The following is a 22,232-nucleotide window of genomic DNA, read 5'->3' on the forward strand; positions in this document are numbered from 1 at the left end:
AAGAAGTGCAAGAGGTGGACAGAAAGCCCCATATTTCAATGCAGAGTTGACAGTGGTGTGAGAAGGAGGGGACCAAGGGGGTTGGTTGTGGCCACTGGTATAGGCACAGGCTTGTGCAGTTCAAGAGACCCAGTTTCATTTTTGTTTTTTATGTTTATTTTTGAGAGAGCGCAAGCTGGGGAGGGACAGAGAGAGGGGGATAGAGGATCCCAAGCAGGCTCTGTGCTGACAGCTTGAACTCACAAACTGCAAGGTCATGACCTGCGCCGAACAAAGTTGGATGCTCAACCAACTAAGCCACCCAGGAGCCCCGAGACCCAGTTTCACATCCGAGCCCCACCACTCGCCACACACCTTGGGGGGAGTTCCTTTACCTCACATGCAGACAGAGGGGTCTCTTGATCTGCAAATTGGAGCAAAGGATATTTGTTCCACAGAGTAATTGAGAGAATTAAATGAGCAGCGTATGAAAAATGCTTGTTGCGTATATCATGGAAATCGGAATCCTAGAATTGGGAGGAATTTAGGGAACACTTAATGCAAAGCCCAGTGGAGGTTTGGGGAAGTGAAGGGACTTAGAAGCCGGGATGGAGCCCACATCACCCATTGTCCATCGTCATATCATGCTGTCTCCATAGCAGGGGCCCGGCCCGGCCTTCTCCAATTCCTACAGACTCAATTGATGGTCCTCAGGCATCCATAACCCCTGAAAATGATAAGTACTGTTTCATGTGCGGGTACGTCTTAGAGCATCAGGGCTTTCATTCTCAAGAAGGTCCCCCACTCGAGACGATTAAGAACCCACTGGACTCTGTGATAATGTGACTACATGAGGGTCTGTATTGGTGGATACATGGCCTCAATTATGACCGAGACCCGATTGTCACTGGGCTTCAGGGCCCCCACCAACCCTTGTCATTAGGGCGTGGTTTTCAATTTCTTTCCCTGGGAAGGCTGGCGAACCCGTGCCAGCACGGAGCAGGGTGTGGGCCTCGTTACAGGCAGAGGGAGTTTCCAGCTTTAGGCATCCTGAGCCAGATCCAGATTTCATGAAGCCTGAAGCTTATGCAATTCGGGGGCCCCTTCTATGAAAAAGCACAAGTCATGGATGCAGAATTAGGTTGCATGGCCTTGGGAGGGGCTGTGGCTGCTGTTAGCATTGGCCTTCACTGGTGCCATTAGCTGGACATGTGTCCTCAGAAGAATGTGGGATATCAGCATAGCTCACCCACCAGATGGCCCCCTGTTGGCCCCAGAGGCATTTACCCAGTTTTCTGGTTGCTGCCCCCACCACCACCACCAACCCCCCCCCCCCCCCGCCCCCTGCCCCACTGGGTACTTGAGATTGAACTGTGAAAAGACCAGCCTTGCCTTCAAGAAGCTCCCAGTAAAGAGAGACTCAGTTTACCAGTAAACAATGACTTACCAGCCATTACTCCTCCTCTGCTTTCACTTTGCTGCCCCCTGACCCTCCCCTTCCACATTCCCCTAGCTCAGCAAGTTGCTGGCCCCCCTCACTCCACTCTCAGCAGACTGGTGATACGGGGGAGCCCTGGCAGCCTCCCTCTGAGCAAGAAGAGGCAAGGGCTTCCTGCCGGGCATCCACGGAAGGGTCTCCGTGTTTGTGCTTAGCCCCCTTCCATTCATTTCTGTTGGGATTGAGCACAGTACGGCTGTTTGTCCAAGCCCAGGCTTTGGGCAGGTCCACTGGAAGGTGGAAGGTTGGGGCGTAGAAGCCGTGGGCTGCCTCCATCCCTGCCTTGTTCGGTCTCATGTTCGTGAGCAAGAGGGTGACCCCAGAGAATCTGGCTTTGGCTCTTGCGCTTCCACTTTCTACCTGTGGGTATTACAGCAGCCTCTGATTCTCTTTGAGCTCCAAGTTTGTCATCTAGAAGACAAACAATAACACCCACCTTGCTGGGGTATTGGGAAGTTAAGGATTTCACACACATAGGGCTGAGCCCAGTGCCTGTCCTACAGTTATTTTGGAAGAGCCGAGAAGTTTACACCCTTTCCTCTCTAGCATCCTGGTAAGTCTCCTTTTCTGTAGGGTCCCAGAGCTTCCTGGGTCAAGGCTGGTCAAGGCTGGTCAAGGCTGGTATTTCCTGGGGCAGTGTCTTAGGCAGCATTTGTTGCATCAGGCTGGAGGCAGGCTGAGCTGGGAAGGAGCAGAGACCTGTGTGGAGTGGCTCAGGACAGACAGATGAGGCAGCTTCAGGGATGAGAGAGGGATACCCCCAGCAGCGGCCCATTTCCCTAACGTCCCTGGAGAGACAGGGCTGAGCAAAGGGAAATAGCAGGATGGAGTCAGCTTCATTTCTAGGCCTCATCAGAGGGCAGTTTCTGGCTGGTGACCTGGGCAGGTGACTCCCAGGAAACTGCTGACCTCTTGCCACCCACTGTGACCACAGCCATTCCCCCTGGGGTCAGATCAAGGCTCATCATGGGAGCACTTTGTCCCATCAGGGCCTCCCTGCCCTTCCTGCCCCGTGTGGCTCCAGGAAGCATCCCAGAGCCAGGAACTGGGACTGGTTCTGACCCCCTGGGGAAACCCTGCTACATTTCCAATAAGGATTTGAACAGGTTGCTGAGCGGGCCCAGTAATTAATCTTTTGTTTTTGTTTGTTTATTTTGACTACAAAAGTAAAACATGCCATCTGTGGAACATTTGAAAAGTACAGAAAACGATAGAGGCAGGGAGGAAAAGCCCATACACCCAAGCAGAGTCAAGCACAACTGTTAACATGTTAATATGTTGGCTTCCCACTGAAAAGCAGAAGCTTTTAGAAACCCCATGTAAACATCAATGTCAAAGACTGCCTGGGATTCCGTGGATTAATCTTTTTAAGAAAACACATCTGAGCCAAGTGGATTTGGAGTGCAGGGATTTGGAGGCACCCCTAGGCAGGGGAGTGCGGGACAAAGTCTGGGTCTTCAGCCCCTGGGGTTCAGCAAAGCTTCCCCAGAGACTCCCAGAAGGTTGGATGAGGTTGGCCTCAGTCACTGATTTCCTTCTCCACGCACTTCCCGGCAGGAGCGCTTTCACACTTGGCCTGCCTGCCTGCCTGCCTGTCAGCAAGTGGAAGGCAGTAAAGGGTAGAAGATGGAAGGAAGAGCATGGGGGAGGCAGTCTCCAGAGAGAACTGCCCCACCTGGCAAAGGATGGGAGTGGGCTTGTGTTCCCTTTTCTTTCCTGAAGGGGTGTGTGTGTGTATGTGTTGGGGGAAAGTGGCCGGTCCTGCTGAATTGCATGTAAGCAGCCTCTGCAGAGGGAAGGAGCGTTATTAGTGCAGGTTGATGAGGACCCCGTGGAGGTTGCCACCTTGGAGAGAGAAAAGGCAGGGCCAGGAGAGGGTGGAGCGAGTCAGGCAGAAATCTCGAGGGCCCACACCAACTGCCCCCTCATTTAGCATTTCTATAGGAGGCAGCCAATGCAGGGGCCCTGACTTCTGCTGCCTGGGTTCGGTCACCACATGGGGAGCAGAGTGACCCATTGTCCTTCACTGGGCCCCACCACTGAGAAGCCACCTGTAGAAGTGACTAGAAGAGGGGGTGGGGTGGGAGTCTCCCCAGCAACTCCCTGACTTGTTCCTGGTGGCAATGGCTTCCAGGCCCTAATGGAACCATTTTTCTGCAAATGAGGACTAAGAATTTGCCAAGCGCCACGCTTAATGTTCTGTATGTATAACTTAATCTGCACAGCAACCCTGTAAGGTCTGTTCCCCCCCCCCCCCCGCCACCCCCCGTTTTACCGGTGAGCAAACTGAGAGGTTACATGGCTTGCTTAAGGTTACTTAGCCCGTCAGTGCCTAGCTGGAATCCGAATGCAGGCCTAATTTCAAGCCAGCTCTCTTGGCCACCATTTCTTGCTGTTGGTGCTGGGAGGCAAGCTGCAGAACCACCTGGATGCTTCTGCAGGAGTCCACCAGATCCCCCCTCCGAAGGCTTCTGCTCCATAAGCACTTTCTCTGGGGACGGAGGGAAGTGTATCTATGTGCCACACGAGAGTCCAGATCCCAGAGAGAGAGGGAGGTGTCGCCTGTCCCCATTCTTGGGTTTCTCTGAAATGCGTGGTTTGGGCTCAAGTGTGTGTGCAGGGGGCGGGCAGGAGGCCGCCTTGCACCAGGTCAGGGCTCCTGGCTTTTGATCCTGAAGCTGGTGTGACCCAACACCGGCTACAGGCGGCAGTGGAGGCAGGAACACGGGTGCCGGGGCCTGGCAGCCGCCCAAACCTCGGCCGCCGGAGGCAACGGCAGCGCCTCCCTCTCGGAGGGGGCAGGAGGAGGGGCAGCAGAAGGGTGGCGGGGTGCCGCGGGCGGCTGCGGCTGCGGGCCCCTCCCCCCACCGGCCCCCACCTGGGCAGGCCCGGCCGGCGCTGGTTGGCTCCCCGGGAGCGCCGCTCGCCCTATCACACACCTGCGCGGTTGCCAGGCAACCGAGACTGAGTTGTAACACCTCGGTGGCGAGAGCCAGGATGGTGTTTTATTTCCTAGCTGCTCCAAGTCTCTCCTTAGAAGTTGTAGAAGGATGGCATTTGGTTTCCCTCCTGAAAGGGACCGCATCCCGCACACTCCCCGGTCCTCAATCCCCAGACCAGCGGTCTCTGGCCAGACTCGCCTCAAGATCCGTGATTCACTCCTGGGGCCCAGGCCCCCCAAGAGGCAGTCAGGCAAGGGGCCCCTGGCGGCTCTTCACTGATGCCCTCATTTTGAGAAAGTCATCCTCAGGGAAGCTGGGGACTTCCACCTGGACAAGATGGTCTGTCCAAAGAAGGGGAGGAAGGGGAGACTCCAAGGTCCCCCGCCTCTGAACAACCTCGGGATAGCCATGGGGTAGACGTGGGGTACAGCTTGGGCCTCGCTTCTGGCTTTACACGCAGGTTATTTTCTTGGGGTTTCTCAAACTTCAGCCTCTGCCGCACACCTTCCCAGCGTCTCACCCATCTTTGCACCACGGGGCACTACTTTTTCACTCTTTTTCCTTCTCTATGTTGACCCACTTTAGCTTAAATGAATGTGTTTAAAAAGGAAAGGATAACACTTCTATAAATGGAAACCCAGTATCACTTGCCATAAATAGAAACTAACTACAAAAATAAATACAAGGAAACAATGTTATTAAATTTTAGTGCATGAAGTCTGATCTGGAAGGGCCATAATGATAACAGAAGAACTGCTTCTTAAGCATCTATGCTGTGCCAGGCAGGAGCTAAGCACTTTGCACGAATTAGCTCATTTGATCTGGTACTACATATTAACATTCCCATTTCACAGATGGGAAAACTGAGGGTCACAGAAGCTAAGGGTCATGGGGCGTATAGAGACTGAATGATGAGCTGAGGTTCAAAGCGGAGTCCCATCCAAAACCTGGGCTTTCAGCCATGGCCTGTGCTATTTCTGCATAGTGGCCATCTCTGGCTCCCTGCCCTGGTGATTGGGTGGTGGTCCTTTCCAGGAGTGGGGCGATGATTTGAGAGTCCCAGCTGCAGTGGTTTTTGCCTGTCCTCGTGGAGTATAACCCTTTAGGTGCTCTAGCAGATAAACCACACTTTCTCCCAAAAGCCCTGTCAAGTGTCTCATTCTACGGCTTAGAGGCCTGAAGCTCAGTGAGGCCAAGCCACCTGCCCAAAGTCACACTGTTGCAGAGTGGCAAGTCTGGAACGTGTGTCCTGTCTCCCTCTGCAGCACTCAGAGGGAGTGCGCTTTGCACCTCTTTGTACCTCATTCAACCTTGTATAGAAAGAGGAATCTTTTGGGGCCCCTGGGTGGCTCAGTCTGTTGAGCCTCCGACTTCAGCTCGGGTCATGATCTCACGTTTTGGGAGTTCAAGCCCCACATCAGGCTCGCTGCGGTCAGCCTGTCAGCACAGAGCCTGCTTCAGATCCTCTTTCCCCCTCTCTCTGCCCCTCCCCTGCTTGCGCTCTTCCAAAAGTAAATAAATATTTTTTTAAAAAAGAAGAAGAGGGGCGCCTGGGTGGCTCAGTCGGTTAAGCGTCCGACTTCAACTCAGGTCACGATCTCGCGGTCCATGAGTTCGAGCCCCGCGTTGGGCTCTGGGCTGATGGCTCAGAGGCTGGAGCCTGCTTCTGATTCTGTGTCTCCCTCTCTCTCTCTGCCCCTCCCCCATTCATGCTCTGTCTCTCTCTGTCTCAAAGATAAATAAACATTAAAAAAAAAAATTAAAGAAACTCTGCAGCTTTAAAAAAAAATAATAAAAAAGAAAAAGAAAAGAAAAAGGAATCTTTTATTCTGAACAAACCTGACAGCGAACGAGCCTCCCCCTCCTCCTCACGGGGGATCAGATATCCCCCTGGGAGAGGTGGGCATTTGTTGAACTCAGCCTTGGCTGTGGATAGACACCTCCTCAGAGCCAGGTCTGCTGGCTGGCATTGTGGCCTTCTGTGGGTCAGGGAAGGTCCCGGGGGGGGGGGGGCAGCCCCCAGTACCTGGGCCTCCCCACACCCAGCAAGCCTCCTGCACCAGTGGGCAGGGATGTTTGGTTGGCTTTCTTATCTGCCTTCCTGGAAACATAGTCCATCATCCCCTATCAAAATGAGCAAATTTCTCACTCCAGAGCTGTCGCATTCTTACCTGGAAGAGAAAGAACAAGGGGGCCTTTGGAGAGGGAGGAAAATCATATGTTATTTTTAAAAGGCATTTTGAGTGAGTGCTGAATAGAGTTCAAGAAAATTGCCTTAAAGACCTGCTCTCCGCAGGGATGGTGTTTCTCTTGGCTCCCAAGTATTTGGAAACTTAATTGCGCGTTTGTACGGGCTACTGTTTTTATTTCTTTCTGGTCTCAGAGGTGGGCTTTGAAGGTTGCGGGCTCTCTCTGTAATGGTTTTCTTTATCTCAAATAAATTTTGCACACCTGCAAGGTAGAAGTGCTTGAAAGAAACCGTGTCAGAATTGGCTCTCGATTTAATAAATCTGCAAATGGAATGGGGTGCGGTGAGATGATGTGGCGTTAGGTCACCCCGAGCTTCCTGTCACAGGGGTGCGGCCTAACCCTGCCCCTGAAGGGGTTGTGCCATGTGCTCGTTCTCTGAACTGCAGAGCCTCAGCCCACACCTGTGCCGAAACCCTTTCTCTACCCCAAGCTGGAAGCCATTCAGGGTGGGGGAGACCCAGTTCTGTGTGGGTGTCCGGGCCCTTTTAGGCCAAGATGCTAATAAAAGGCTTTTAGGTTAATTGTAGAAGCGCAGCTCCCCTCTGCTGGGGACTTCCTCAAACCTCCCACACCACATCTTCTCGAAGAACTAGAAAGTCCGCTTTGGGGCAGTGAGGGCCCTCAGACTTGTGTGCACCCCCTTTGGGCCTCTCTGGCTTCCAGCCCATGGACATATGGCAGTGGAAGGGTTAAATATTTGGCCTTGGCAGGCAGTCAAGTCTGCGTGGCCATCTCTGCCACTTCCCAGTTGGTGCAGGTGCTTGCTACAGGATTCCACTTGCCCCCTCCCTATGGCCAGGGGCTGACCTGTACATACATATTTGATGTTTTATTTATTTTTGAGGCAGCACAAGCTGGGGAGGGGCACAGAGAGATGGGGACAGAGGATCTGAAGCAGGCTCTGAGCTGACAGTGTCAGCAAGCCCGATGTGGGGCTTGAAGTCATGATCCGCAAGATCGTGACCTGAGCCGAAGTCGGATGCTCAACCAACTAAGCCATCCAAGCGCCCCGGGGCTGACCTGTATATCAACACCTGTGGGCTCCTGCCCTCTGACTTCCCATGCAGGAGGCACTGGCAGGTGATCAGAGGGAGGAAGGAGAGTGATTGCTGGGTATTTATCCCCCTCCCCACAGGCTGCTCTCAGCTCTTGTCAACGGGTGCTCTCCACACAGCTTCTCTGTTCTGGGTTCTGATTGCCAGTCCCCTCCCTCCCCACTCCAGGCTAAGGGGTGGTGACACTCACCGGTGCTTTCTTGCCTGTTATCTGTTATCCCCGTGGATTCCCTAGGCCCTGCCTACACCTTTGTCAATTATCTCTATTAAACTGTCCTCAGAGTACCTAATGACACTCGACTAAAACAGCAGTCCTGGGCAAGTCATTTACTTAGAGCTTTGTTGCCCTCACTTACAAAATGAATTTTACTATTAAAACTGTTTGCTTGTGTTGTCGTAATGAGTACAGCGTGATTGACCCATGGCCTGGAAAATAGTAACCTTAACCTCCAGGCTGATCATGAGGGGCAGGGGCCAGCCCACAAGGACAGAAATGGTGTATATGAGGTGTAGGAATTGTGTGTGGGGGGGTGTCAGTCACCTCTGTCCTTGGGTCTCCGGTAGTCTTACACTCTGCTCTCTGCTTTCCGTCCATGAACTGGGCACAGCTGAGCACTGCTGACCCACTGTGGGTGGAGGGTGCCATAAGAACAGAATCTCATGGGATTCTGGAAGCTGGTATTTCTTTTGTCTTGTGATCTGTCCTAGAAGCTGTCTGTCTGACCAACATGTGCACATTCTTTTCAATCTGTATTCATTCTTATCGGGAAATCCATGTTGCACGGATTTCCTGCAACATGCTGTCCCCTGAGAATGCAAAAGAAAGAAACAGATGCCATGAGATATCCCTGCTGGAGTGACCAAGCAAGGATGGGGCCCTGGCTAGGTTCCAAAACTGCATTTCAGCTGTTGCTTCTCTGCTGAAAGGAGACACATCCTTTCTCTGGCCTGGTCCACTCTGGGGTCTCATTCAGCTCTGGGGTTTGAGGATCCAGAAACCAAAAAGAACAGAGAAAATAGGCCTGGTGGGAGTCTGTGAGCAGTTAGTGTTTACATGAGTGTCTGTCTAGGAAGGCGAGAAAGATGGGAGGAGGGCGGGTCTCTGATCTCAAGGTGATCACAACTAAGTTGGGAAGTTAGCACTTACTCAGGAAATGATAAGAACCCCCAAGCAGATGAGGGAATAAGTCTGGGGCAGACTATCAGGGAAAGCACCAGAAGAAGAGAGCCTCAACTTTTGGGTGATGACCAAGAGGAGAGAGAGCATTTCAGAGGAGGGGCCAGGAGGGGAGGAGGGTCAGGTGGCCGGGCTGAAGGCAGCACTAGGTATGCTCAGAGTAGCCAGCCAGCCAGTGGGAAGCAAAAGGTGGGGTTGGCTTATTTAGGGTCTTGAGGCCAGGTAGGATACTTCAGTCAGGAAGTAAGACTCTGGGGCCACCTGGGTGGCTCAGTCGGTTAAGTGTCCGACTCTTGGTTTTGGTTCGGGTCATGCTCTCACGGTTCCTGAGTTCAAGCCCCGCATCAGGCTCTGCACTGACAGTGTGGAGCCTGCTTGGGATTCTTTCTCCCTCTCTGCCCCTCCCCTGCTCACTCTTTATCTCTCTCTCTCTCAAAAAAAAAAAAAAAAGAAAAAAATGGGGCGCCTGGGTGGCTCAGTCGGTTAAGCGGCCGACTTCGGCTCAGGTCACGATCTCGCGGTCCGTGAGTTCGAGCCCCACGTCGGGCTCTGTGCTGACAGCTCAGAGCCTGGAGCCTGTTTTGGATTCTGTGTCTCCCTCTCTCTCTGACCCTCCCCCGTTCATGCTCGCTCTCTCTCTGTCTCAAAAATAAATAAACGTTAAAAAAAAAAAAAAAAGAAAAAAAAAAAGGAAGTAAGACTCTAGGAACTCTTAGAGAGGAGTTCTTAATCCGAGGTTCACAGCTGGCCTTCAGAGCATCCTGGAACCCCCCGAAACTATAAGGTGCACTGCTGGGGTGCGTCGGGGCTTTGTGGTCAGAACTGCCTGCTCTGAGTCCCAGGGCCACTTTCTACTTATTCCTTGAAATTTTTTTTTTAATGTTTATTTATTTTTGAGAGAGAGCATGAGCAGGGGAGGGGTAGGGAGGGGTGGGGGTGGGGGAGGCACAGAGGATCCCAAGCAGGCTTCGTGCTGACAGCAGAGAGCCCGACGTGGGGCTCTAACTCACAAACCGTGAGATCGTGACTTGAGTCCAAGTCAGGCACTTAACCCACTGAGCCACCCAGGCGCCCCATTCCTTAACCTTTTTGAGCCTCGTCTTTCTCATCTATAAAATGGAACGAAATGGTAGGATCCACCTTGCAGCACGTTTGGGGCAATAAGCCCAGGTAACAGTCACGCCGCACTGCACATCGTCGCTGGCAGCACGCGGTAAAGATCTCAGTGACGCGCAGCTGTCATTAGTGTGCTGCAGAAGGGATTTGATGGAGGCGCTCTTCTCTAGGGAGAGGGTCTCCCGCAGCTTTCATGAGATTCCCTAAGGGGTCCTGATGCAAAAAATGTTAAGCACTACTCACTGCTTGAGAGGTTTAAAAATAGAGGAGAATTAAGCAGCAGAGAGCAGTGTTTATGTGAAGGAAATGTGGCGGTGTGGGCCGGGGGGCAGGGAAGCCAGTATGAGGCCTCTCTGTCCATCTGCCGGGCCCACCATCCTTCCATCCATTCACTGGGTCATTCAGCCTTGCTGAGCACTGACTCAGTCTGGCCCCCCGCTCGATGCCGAGGGCCCAGAGACCAAGAACAGTGTCAGTCCCCGAGCTCCGGGCTATTGTGTCCTTGTGAGGGTCCCTCCCCACAAGGAATCGGGCTGGCCTGCGTCTTGATGTAGCCAGTGGGAGGCAATAGAGTTGAGGCTGTGCCATTTGCAGGCCCCAGCCTGAAGCGAGCCAGCAGCCTCGTTTTTGTGGTTTTGGGAGATCGAGCCACCACGTAAGAAGTAGGGCTGCTCTGCTAGAAAGGTCACATGCAGGAGCCACACTGAGCGAACTCTCGGGATCACACGGAGCCGGGGAGAGGCTAAGGTGTCCCAGCATCTTAGTTCAGGTGACCCCAGTGCTTGCAACCATCTGACTGCAACCACGTGAGAAACCCCAAGTGGGAACAATAGAAGAAGCATCCTGTGGAACCCATGGCCCACGGAGCCATGAGGTCATAAAATGGTTTTATTTTAAGCCGTCAAATCTAGAATGGTTTGTTACACATATGGAAATAAACGGAGACCTACCGAATGAGAACAGGGAAGGGCTATTTATTCAGAGCATGCTATTCTTCCAAGGGAGTCAGCCACCGTCACTCACATCCTGGCAGAGGCTCAAAGTCAGGCAGAGGAGTGGAAAAGTTTTCGTGTGAAAGAGAAAAGTCGCCGGGTGTGTCCTGATTGGACGGGTGTCGTGATGGGGAAAACTGGACCCGGGAGAAGGGGGAGTGAGGTATTCTCACTGACTGGTTAGGGGACCGTGTTTGGCTTTCTCTGCTTGGTTGGTCCTGAGTTGGAAGTGGGGACAAAAATTAGGGAAGCTTATCGAGTCCTGGACATTTTGGATTGATTGCCACAGGAGTGACCGTGGTCCTATTAGAGATGTGGTCCAATGTCCTACGGATCTGATTTCCAACAAGGAGCAGGCTGGCTTCCTGGGCTGGTTACTACAGATTATGGGATGGTGTCTTGGGCTGGTTATCGTAGATTGGGAGTCAGAGTTCTGCTTATATATGTGGTCTGGCATTTGTATATTCACTCTTCTACACGACAAGAGATACCTACATGAAAACTGACAATGTTGAGGCCCTGTTGAATGAACACAGTGATCTAGGTAAGCCCAAAGTGGGGAGAACCCCCCTGGCCGAGTGAGAATTAGCAGGCAGGTGAAGGAATGAGGGACGTCCCAGGCAGAGGGACCCAAGCATGACCCAAGGCCTATGAATGGAAGAGAATGCAGTGTATTCAAGAGACTACAGCGGGTCAACATGGCTGGGCTCCTGACCAGAGGGGAATGTGGGCTTAGGACCTGGGACAGTAGACAAAGAGTTAGACACCTTCCTGAAAGAAGGGTCACAGACATTTGGAGTGATGCAGTCAGAGCCAAGTTTAAGAAAAGCTCATCAGGGGCGCCTGGGTGGCTCAGTCGGTTAAGCATCCGACTTCGGCTCAGGTCATGATCTCGCGGTTCCTGAGTTCGAGCCCCGCGTCGGGCTCTGTACTGACAGCTCAGAGCCTGGAGCCTGTTTCAGATTCTGTGTCTCCCTCTCTCTCTCTGACCCTCCCCCATTCATGCTCTGTCTCTCTCTGTCTCAAAAATAAATAAACGTTAAAAAAAAAAATTAAAAAAAAAAAAAAGAAAAGCTCATCAGACGGAGGAAGACAGCACAGGGCAAGGGTAAGGCAGGAGATTAGCCAGAGGTAGCTGCACCATCCAGAGAGAGCTCCCAAGGCAGAAGCTGTAAGACCTGGCGAGCTGAACCCAAGGGAGAAGGAGAATGCAGAATCCAGGTGTTTTGCAAACTGAGGAGGTAGTGGCCCCCAAGAAGGCGACCCAGGATAAGGGAGAGGAAGCTTGGAGAGTCATGTCTATTTTGTGAATACCTAGGAGCAAGAGTCTGGGAGATCCAGGGAGCATGTTCAGGGAGGCATTGGAGACTGAGATTTGGAGCCCAGAGAGAGCCAAGCACGGATGAAGTTGCCTGGGTCATGGTGGCCCCCGGGGACTGTGGATACAATGAGAAGGGGAAGGGGTGCCCAGGACAGGGGCTGAGAAAGAATGGCCAGAGTGGCCCACGTTGGAGTGCACCCAGGAGAGAGCTGTGTCAAGGAAATCGGGGCGGGAGAAGATTTGAAGGGGCGCTTTGGCCCCAGGAGCAGTTGAGGCAAGCAGGGGACTGGAAACTTGGATTGGGGCACAAGCTGGGAGTTTGTGTGCGAGAAGGGGTGAAATGCCAGGTGCAGGGGCTTGAAAGAGAGAGACAGGAGAGGAGGGGGGCCCACTGCACTGCGGTTTGCCTGGGATGGGGGGAAGTGGTAGCTGGGTAGCTGCAGGAAGGTTCTGGTTAGGCTGGAAGTAGGAGAGACCTGAGCGAGTCTGTAGGCAGAGAGGGAGCAGCATGGCTGGGGACCGAAGAGTCAGGGAGTGGGGCCCCAGACTGGGAGGCAGCTATCAGAAAGCCTGGCTCAGGGGCAATCAGGCTGTAGGAGTTGTGTTTGTTTTGTTCTTTGTTTTGTTGTATTTGCTGCCAACCGATTGTATTTTTTTAAAAAAAAGGAAAAAAAAAAAGCCTGATTTCCAGCCTCTGGCAAAATCAAAAGAGCTAATAACCCAGGGCCTCCCTTCTTTCGGGGCAACACTTGGCCAGGGCCCGGGGCCCTCGAGATAAACCTGGCTTCCAGATTGCCCCCTGAGCCTCTATCTCTACCCTTTTCTGTTTCCTGCTTGGCCCCTGTAGGCATTTGAATTGAAACCTTGGGATGGGGATGGTAAGAGGGCGGGGCCAGAGCCACCCTCAGGCAGGAGGCCTGAGGACTTCAGGCCTGAGGCTGCATGTCCGAGGGTTCTGTGAAGGTGAGGGGTCAGGCAGGGAGGTCAAGGGTAGGGATTCAAGGAGAGAAGGGAAGGTTTGCAATGGCCACAGAGAGGGGCAGGACAGAAAGCTGTGAAGACCACATAGAACGAGGCCGATGCAGCTGGACCCTTAGCTGAGTCTGGTTAAGATTGTGAGCCTGGGCCCTGCAGAGGCTCCGACTCACATCGTGGGTGATGGAACAAAGGCTGGAGGGAGAGGAGGGGCCGGGGAGCGTGCCCCGTCCTCCAGGAGCTTCCATAGTGTCCCGTGGCTCTGTTGGTGGGGGTGGGCAGTCCCTGAGACTCAGAGCCACACCGGGCTCCAGAAGACAGCCTGTCCTCTCCCATCCCAGGGACTCTGCCAGGCTGGGAACACGCTGAGAGACTGCACTTGGCATGGGGAAGGAGTCAATCCAAGGGAGCCCTGCATTAAGTTGGAATACTCTCGAGATTCCTGATCAGAACCCTGTCCCATTCCTTGTTACAGGCTCTCAGGAAACACACACACCCCTCCCGCAGCTGCCCTCCCTTTGAAGTCTCTCCTGTCTGTCCCTGTCTGGCCTCAGGGCTAGTTCTGGCCATCACCCCGGAATGAGGCTTGCCCTTGACCTAGAGGAGGGTGTCATCCCAGGGCCTTCCCAGGAAACAGCTCTCAGCGCACACTTCAAGATTAAAACATTGCTGTTCGCACCTCTGCAGGAACACTCTCCTCGCGGTCTTATTGGGAATTGTGTGTGTGGCTTGGACACATGTCACTGTATCACGTAGAGCTGGAATGTAATTAGGCGGTGTTGGGGAAAATTCCATCTGTCTCCTGGGAATACTGGAATAATGAGCCATCACAAGAGGACCAGGGAGGCTGGTGGGGGACTGCTGACCTGAGCCGAAGGCTCAGATCATTCATTAGCTCTGGAGGTGCTCCTGATTTGTTCCTCATCCTGACTGCATGAACTGAGCTGGCCCTGTTCTGGAGCAGAAAGCGGGGGCTTTGGTGGAGAGCCTAACAGGGCGCTGTGGGCTTTGAAGCAGGAAAGAGAGCAAGTTGTCCCTTTCTGGGGTCGGGGGAAGACAGAAGCCACAGTCCTCCACGGTGGCATGTGTCCATGAGGCCTGGGGCAAGGGCACAGAAGGTCCAGAGGTCTTCACCAGGAGAGGCCCCAGGCCAGCTCTGCCCTGAACATCTGGAAGGGTCAGCCAGACCTACTCTGAAGTGTTCCCAACCCACCTTCCTCCTCCATGAGGGTTCCTGGGACACATGGAGAAGGAGGCAACCAAGAGGCCAGCCTCCCCAGCCTGGCCTGCCCCAGGGGTCCCATTACAGCCCCTCCTTCTCATCAAGCACCCCCACCCCACCCCACTCATCCCCACATGGTGCCACCCACGTCTCCCAGTTTTATCGAGAATGTGTTACCCCTGGCAGCCTCCTACCACCCCACCGCCCTCGCTGTTCCCATGCAAAAGCAAGCCTCCAGTCAGCTTCTTCGGCCCCGTTCTGGGCATCCTGTCACCACCACTCAGACCTTGGAACCAAAGCGGTTCTCTGCACCAGAGCCACACCCCTCATGGGCATCTCTCCCTCTCTCCTCTCCTTCTTCTATCTTTATTTCTCCTTCCTCTTCTCTCTTTCTCCCTCTCCTCTTTCCCTTCTCAGGTCTGTGGCATTCCAGCTTGGGGATCTGCCATGCCAACTTTCCCAGAGAGTTCTGTTTGCTCTCTCTGCTGCTCAGAGCCACCTCCTGGGGCTCTCCAATTCCTGGCTGCACCCCTGCCGCTGCCCCTCCCCCCAGGGGCCACAGGGAGCCACCTGTGGGTCTGCCACCCCACGACAGCGTGAGCCACCCCAAGGGTCTGTGCTGCCCACAGCTGCATCTGCAGTGCCCGGGCAGCACCTGGCACCAGGTAGGTGCTGTGCTAGAGGAACAGTGAGGGACAGCAAAGGCCTTCCCCCTGCTGCCCGCCCCAGGCCACGCCCCTTCCTGGGGGCCGTCCTTCACCGGTCCTCCAGCTGTGCTCCTTTAGGGGAGCCCTTCCAGTGGGTGTCAGGACTGGTTTCCTCCAAGCAGGTCCACGGTTTGGATGGCCCTGCTCGGGCCCTCTTCCTGTTGTCCTCCTCCCCAAAGGGCAAGGAGTCCGTGGAGATGTGCCCACCTGGAGCCCGTGCCCATCACTCAAGAGCAGTGCTGACAGAAATGCAAGCCACGGGTACTGTAAATCTTCTACCAGCTACATGAAAAAAGGAAAAAGCAGCAAGTGAACTTCTTTTAAGATATTTTTATTTTTATTTAACCCAATATATTTAAAGTAGTATCGTTTCGACACGTAATCAGTATAGCAAGCCTTTTTTGAACTAAGCCTGTGAGATAGCCACATTTCAAGTGCTCAGAAGCCACATGTAGGTAGCAGCCAGTGCACTGGACAGCTGGCTCTAAACCACACTCCACGTGTTTGAGACTTCAGAGTTCTCTGCTGAGATGGCCCCAGCCTGCATCCAGGGCCTCTTCCCCATTAGGACTTCTATTTATTTATTTATTTTTATTTTTATTTTTTAACGTTTATTTTTACTTTTGAGAGACAGAACGAGACGCAGAGCGTGAGTGGGAGAGGGGCAGAGAGAGAGAGGGAGACACAGAATCCGAAGCAGGCACCAGGCTGTGAGCCGTCAGCACAGAGCCTGACGTGGGGCTTGAACCCACGAACCAGAAGATCATGACCTGAGCCGAAGTTGGACGCTTAACTGACTGAGCCACCCAGGTGCCCCCATAAGGACTTCTAGGGGCAGATTATACTCAGAAGTTTGAGGGGTGGGAAGGCAAAGAGTCTGGCTTGTCTTTGAGGAGGGGCTGAATTCCTCATGGTCTGGCTTTCCTCCTCAGCTCAAAATCCACTCTGACCCTAGAGGCAGGGGTGATGGGAGCTATGGGGCACTGAGGGACAGAGGAGGCTGGGAACAGACCAGGGGCAGCAGGGGGCCCTTGGGAGGGTGGGAGGCTGGAATCTGGCAGAGGCAGCCTGGACAGGCTGGACAGCTGACAGAGGGGAGAGGGAGTGGGAGCACCAAAGTCCACAGACAGGTTAATGGCTCCTGCCTTGCACACAATTGAATTTGCCCTCCTGAGCCTACTAGCTTTGGGGAAGGGCCTCTCCTCCTGGGAGCTCAGCTGGACTCCCAGAGCCACAGGGCCTGGGTCAGCTGGGCCTGATTCGATCAGGAGAAATAAAAGACACAGGGCTCTCAGACAACCCAGTACCTAGAGGGGACAGTGGCCTAGTCCAGAAAGATTAAGGCAGTGAGGAGGGCACCCATGGGGGTGCTACAGGTCCATCCTAGCTCTGCCTCCCTCCTGAGAGGCCCCCCCATCCTCAAAACACAGTTGACAATGTATAATATACATCATCGAGTTCTCCCACCTTTCCATCTCTCTCTTTTTAAAAAATATTTTATTTGGGGCGCCTGGGTGGCTCAGTCGGTTAAGCGGGCCGACTTCAGCTCAGGTCATGATCTCGCAGTCCGTGAGTTCGAGCCCCGCGTCGGGCTCTGTGCTGACAGCTCAGAGCCTGGAGCCTGTTTCAGATTCTGTGTCTCCCTCTCTCTGACCCTCCCCCGTTCATGCTCTGTCTCTCTCTGTCTCAAAAGTAAATAAACGTTAAAAAAAAAAATTAAAAAAAAATTTTATTTATCTATTTAAAATATATATATATATATATATTTTTTTTTTTTTTTTCAAAGAGACAGACCACAAGCAGGGAAGGGGCAGAGAGAGAGGGAGACACAGAATCTGAAGTAGGCTCCAGGCTCTGAGCGGTCAGCACAGAGCCCGATGCGGGGCTTGAACTCACAAACTGCGAGATCATGACCTGAGCCGAGGTCAGACGCTTAACCGACTGAGCCACCCAGGTGCCCCAAAGATTTCTTTCTTTTTATTTTCTTTTAATGTTTATTAATTTTGAGAGAGAGAGACAGAATGTGAGCAGTGGAGGAGCTGAGAGAGAGGGAGACACAGAATCCAAAGCAGGCTCCAGGCTGCCGACCAACACAGAGCCCGACACGGGACTTGAACTCACAAACCTCGAGATCATGACCTGAGCTGAAGTTGGACGCTTAGCCGACTGAGCCACCCGCACGCCCCTTAAAGATTTTATTTTTAACTAATCTCTTACCCCTAGTGTGGGCCTCGAACTCACAACCTGAGATTAAGAGGCGCATGCTCTCACAACTGAGTCAGCTGGGCGCCCCTTTCCGTCTCTCTTAAAGGTGGTTGCAGGGTGACTCCAAAATCAGAAAACCTGGAACCAGTCTGTCTTCTTTTGTGTCTGTGAGGGTGTCCCGCACATGCTGAAACCAGGGTGGGAGAAACAAATGAAACAGACTCCACCCTTTCTTCCCTGCCAGGACCTCACATCTTGTATCAAAACCAACACCCAGCCGTATATGATGTCTTCTCTGCGGGAGGCTGGGAAGCAATCAGGGGACGAATTGCAAACTAGAGAAGACAGCACAGGCCTCCAAACTGGACATGTTCTCTCGTGCCTCCAGGCCTTTGACCGTGCAGTTCCTTCTACCAGAATGTCCTACCCCTTCCGGCACCCCCCACCCCCCCCAATGCCCTTGGAGGTTGCCTTCCCGCTGGGACTCCACTCAGGGCTGCACTGCTTGCTTTCTTCCTCATCCACGTTTCCATAGCATTGTAGACACTCCATCACAGGACCGGTAGTGCCCTGGTTCATTCAATCCACAGATAATTGCCCCGAAAGCGCCTCTTGGGTGCCCGGCACTGTCCTGGCGGCTGGGGACATCACAGCGAACAGGCAGGCAAGGGGGAAGACGATAAACATGTAAACAAATAATTAAACAAGACGCTCGCAGTGAGTGTTATGCCCTAAGAGGGAAATAGAGCAGGGTACTTATGTAATCAAGAGGGACTAGGAGAAAAAAAAAAGGGGGGGACCAGAGCTGATAGGGGCATCTGCATTAAACCGGGAGGTGATGTTTGAGCTGAGGCCTGAATGTGAAGAAGAAGGAGGTGGTCCTGCAAGGGCCTGGGGGCCTTGTTTGGTCAGGAACAGTCAGTGCTCGCACTCCCAGACAAACATATTGTATCACTCCATTTGTATGAAGTATCCAGAAGAGGTAAATCCACAGAGACAGAAAGCAGATTAATGGTTGCCAGGGGCCGGGGGGAGGAAGAATGGGGAGTGACTGCTAATGGGTATGGGATTTCTCTTTGGGATGATGAAAATGTTCTAGAACTACATAGTGGTGATGTTTGCACAACACTGTGAATGTACTAAATGCCTCAGAATCATACGCTTTAAGACGGTTAAAATAGTACATTTTATGTTATGTGTACTTTACCATAAAATAAAGCAAAAGAATGAGCTTGCCGTGGTCTAGGAACAGGAAGGCTGGTGCAGCCAGTGAAGGCGAGAATGGTGCAGGGTGGGGCTGGAGAGGTGGTGGGGGCCGGTCAGGAGGATGCTCTGGGTTGGTAGGGAGTTTGCATTTTGTTTGGTGCGGTGGAAAGCCACTGGGAGATTTCAGGCAGGAAAGTAACATGATAGCTCTTACTGTTTTCAAAGATCCTCGTGGCTGTGATGTGGGCTGTGGGTGGTGATGGAGCTGAGATAAAAGCAGGGAGACCAGCTAGCAAGACCACTGTAGCGGTCCAGGGGAGAGAGGATGGCGGCTTGGGATGGGGCGCCGGCAGTGGGGGTCGAGTGATGTGGACAGATTTGGGAGACGTTTCAAGACTAGAACAAACGGGACTTGATGGATTAAAGGAAAAGAGAACAGAGGAAAGGGAGGAACATGGAATGATGTTCATCCTGAGCAACCAGAAGGATGGGGTTGTCAGTTACTAGGATGGGGAAGCCTGTGTGGGAAACACCTTCAGGGCACGTCGGGTGGAGCTGCCTGTCAGATATGCACGTGGTAATGTCACCTGGGCTGGTCTGGGGTTCCGGACTGAGACGTGTATCTCGGCCTTCGTCCCCCCTGGAGATTGTACTTAACACCTGGGCCTGGGTGAGCACCCCGATAGATGCTAGGGATAGATGTGGACCCTTGGAAGGTCCAAGTGCTGAGTGCTGGGGAATCGGGATATGCAGAGACCAGGCAGGGGAGGGACGGCCAGCAGAGCAGACCGAGAAGAACGGCCAGCCAGGTAGGAGAAGAAAGGGCAGAGCCCTGTCTCTGACGTAAAGAGAAGACAGTGCTTCCAAAAGGGAGGGCCAGCTGTGTCCAGTGCTCTCAAGAGTGTGAGCGGATGAGGGAGTGACGAAAGGATCACTATTGGATTCAGCAATATGACTGTTGATCGGCTTGTGTGGTGCATCTATGCTCCCGTGGTTGACACTTGTTAAAGGCTGAGGACTTGAGGCGATCATGCTGTGTAGCATGCGGCATAGACTGCCCAGAGCATAGGGGTTTGAGCAAGAAACCAGGTGTCACGGGGAAGTAACCGAGGGGCTTGGACCAGCCAGCAACCATTGCCAAGGGGAGGCTGGGGGAGGCTGGGGGAGGCTGGGGGAGCCCAAAGCAGCACACAAGTGCAGTTCACCCACCAGCACATTTTAAAAGGGCCTTCCCTCGGCTGCTTTTCCCTTTTTCCTCTCAGGAGAGGTGATTCATATTTCAATATATTCCAGCTGAAAAAGGATCAGATTTTGAGCAGGTGGTAAGTCAGTACACGGAAATTTGATATATTTTGACTAATGCAGTTTGAAATTTGAAAACTGCAGACGATTTTATTCAAGATCCATTTTTATACCAACTCATTATTGGGGGGGAAAAGGCAAGATTCCAGGTTTCCGGGGGAGGACGTGTGAACCCAAGCCTGTCACCACCAAGCCCCGTTAAGCAGGCTTGACCCAGCCGGCCGGCCAGCATGCTGCCCGCTGCTGCCTCAGCCGCTAGCGTTCCTGCTGGAAACGCTTTCTTTAGCAACCTCTTTCAAGTATCCCCCTGGGGTTACTAGTCCAATTTAATCTGACCTTCAGCCCCACCTCTGTCGCACCAACTCCAGCAAATCCCTGGGGCTGGCACTTAAGACAAGTTTTGTGATACAGATGATGGTATTACACAGAATTTCCACTTCCTTCCCCATCTGCCTCGTCCATTTTCCCAGCCTCATGAGTGTGAAGCACCAGGAGAGAAAATAAATAATGAAGACGGGGGCAGGAATGAAGTTATTGGCAAGGGAGCAAGCACACAGTTCACGGGAGGTAGGGGGGCTGCCTGTTGGGTGCTGGAGGGAAAGAGGCTGGCGGAGAGCCTGGGAGAGAGCAGTGGCCTCAAAAGAGAGATCTTGGTTTGAATCCCGGCTCCACCATCTTGGGTGAATGCCCACATTTTATTGAGCCTTCTTTTTCTTGACTGTAAAATGGGGATATTAATACTTTTTTTTTTTAATGTTTGTTTATTTTTGAGAGGGGGAGGCAGAGAGAGAGAGGAGTACAGAGAATCCCAAGCAGGCTCCTCACTGTCAGCTCAGAGCCTGAAGCGGGTCTCGAACTCACAGACCACGAGATCGTGACCTGAGCCAAAACCAAGAGTCAGATTCTTAACCAACTGAGCCACCCAGGTGCCCCAGATACTAATACTTTCGTAATAAGTTCTTGGGGGAACATTCAATGAATGTGTGTTGTGCCCCCAGTTATGGGTGGGTCTGACCAACACAGGAGGGATTCAACACACATTCCTGTCCTTTGCTTCCCCACCCCAGAGATCTCTTCTCCATATGAACTACACAGCTCTTGTCTCTTCTGAGTAGCTCAGTCTAGTTGGGAAGGCAAATGGGGAAGTGTGGGGTCCCTGAAAGTCCCCAAGGCTGATGGTCTTCTGGGTATAGCACTTAAGGTTCTGTGAGCAAAACTGTCCAGAAGGTGACTTAAGAGACTTTGGCTCAATGAATATGATTTAAGGAAAGGCTGAGAAATTCAGACAAAGCTTTATACACAAAGATGTTCACTCCAACATTATTTACTTTAACTGACTCTTAAAAGAATCAATAAATACATTCACATGGCAATAAACCAAACGTTCCTGACAGGTATACAGTGAAGTTCCCCTCTCCCTAGTCCTTGAGCTTATTCTTTTTTTTTTTTTAACTTTTTTTTTTTGAGAGAGAGAGAGAGCACGTGTGTATGCGCACAAGTTGGGGAGGGGCAGAGAGAGGGAGACAGAGGATCCGAAGCAGGCTCGGGTGTGTGAGCACAGAGCCCAATGTGGGACTTGAACCCACGAACTGTGAGATCATAACCTGAGCCAAAATCAAGAGTTGGCTGCTTAAGCAACTGAGCCCTGCAGGTGCCCCTAGTCCCCGAGCTTCTGGTAGTCCTCCCAGGAGGCAACTAATGTTACCAATTTTGCCATGATAATTTATAACCATGAAAAATGAGAAACGCTCTAAATGTTCCACAGATAAATAAATTATGGTCTGTTCATACAGAAGGATACTCCGCAGCCCCTACAAATCATGCCTGTTACCACACCGTTCTTCTGTTACTTAAACTGTGTGTTTTCTCTGGCCTCGGGCCTTCAGCACATGCTGTTCCCTCTGCCTGGAATCCTGCTCCCCACCCCCCAGTGGAGTCCTTCTCAATCTTGAGAGTCTGCTAGCCTTCCCCCTCCCACTGACAAGGGGGGCCCCCACATTCCTCATAGCTCCTCGGACCTCTCTCTCTATACTTCTCCTTTTGGAGTGTGATCATATGTGGATGTGGCCATTTGATGAGTATCTGTTTCAGACTGTACTCTCCTGGAGGGTGGGGTCACTCTGCCTGCTGAGCACCCCGTGGCTGCCTTAGTGCAGAGCCTCACAGAGGAAGGCACCTGGCGAGCTGCTGAATGGATGAATGATCTAAGTTAAGCAGAAAACGCAGAGAACAGAGCTCCTATATAGCATGATCCCAATTTTATTGCTTTAAATAAAATTTTTATT

The 22,232-nt window shown here is 52.6% G+C and overlaps 1 protein-coding gene and 1 long non-coding RNA gene across 2 annotated transcripts in view; one reads left to right on the forward strand and one right to left on the reverse strand.

The window, feature by feature from the left end:
• RTN4RL1 (reticulon 4 receptor like 1) overlaps window positions 1–22,232 on the forward strand; it is a 72,160-nt gene that overhangs the window by 32,170 nt on the left and 17,758 nt on the right. The gene's annotated exons all lie outside the window — the stretch shown is intronic.
• LOC122233572 lies at window positions 6,236–8,415 on the reverse strand. Its single transcript, XR_006211192.1, has 3 exons — window positions 8,266–8,415; window positions 6,703–6,870; window positions 6,236–6,590 (listed from the first exon to the last, which is right to left on the reverse strand). It is a non-coding gene; the product is annotated as an uncharacterized LOC122233572 (long non-coding RNA).

The sequence above is a fragment of the Panthera tigris genome, chromosome E1 (assembly GCF_018350195.1).
Source record: "Panthera tigris isolate Pti1 chromosome E1, P.tigris_Pti1_mat1.1, whole genome shotgun sequence".
Lineage (NCBI taxonomy): Eukaryota > Metazoa > Chordata > Mammalia > Carnivora > Felidae > Panthera > Panthera tigris.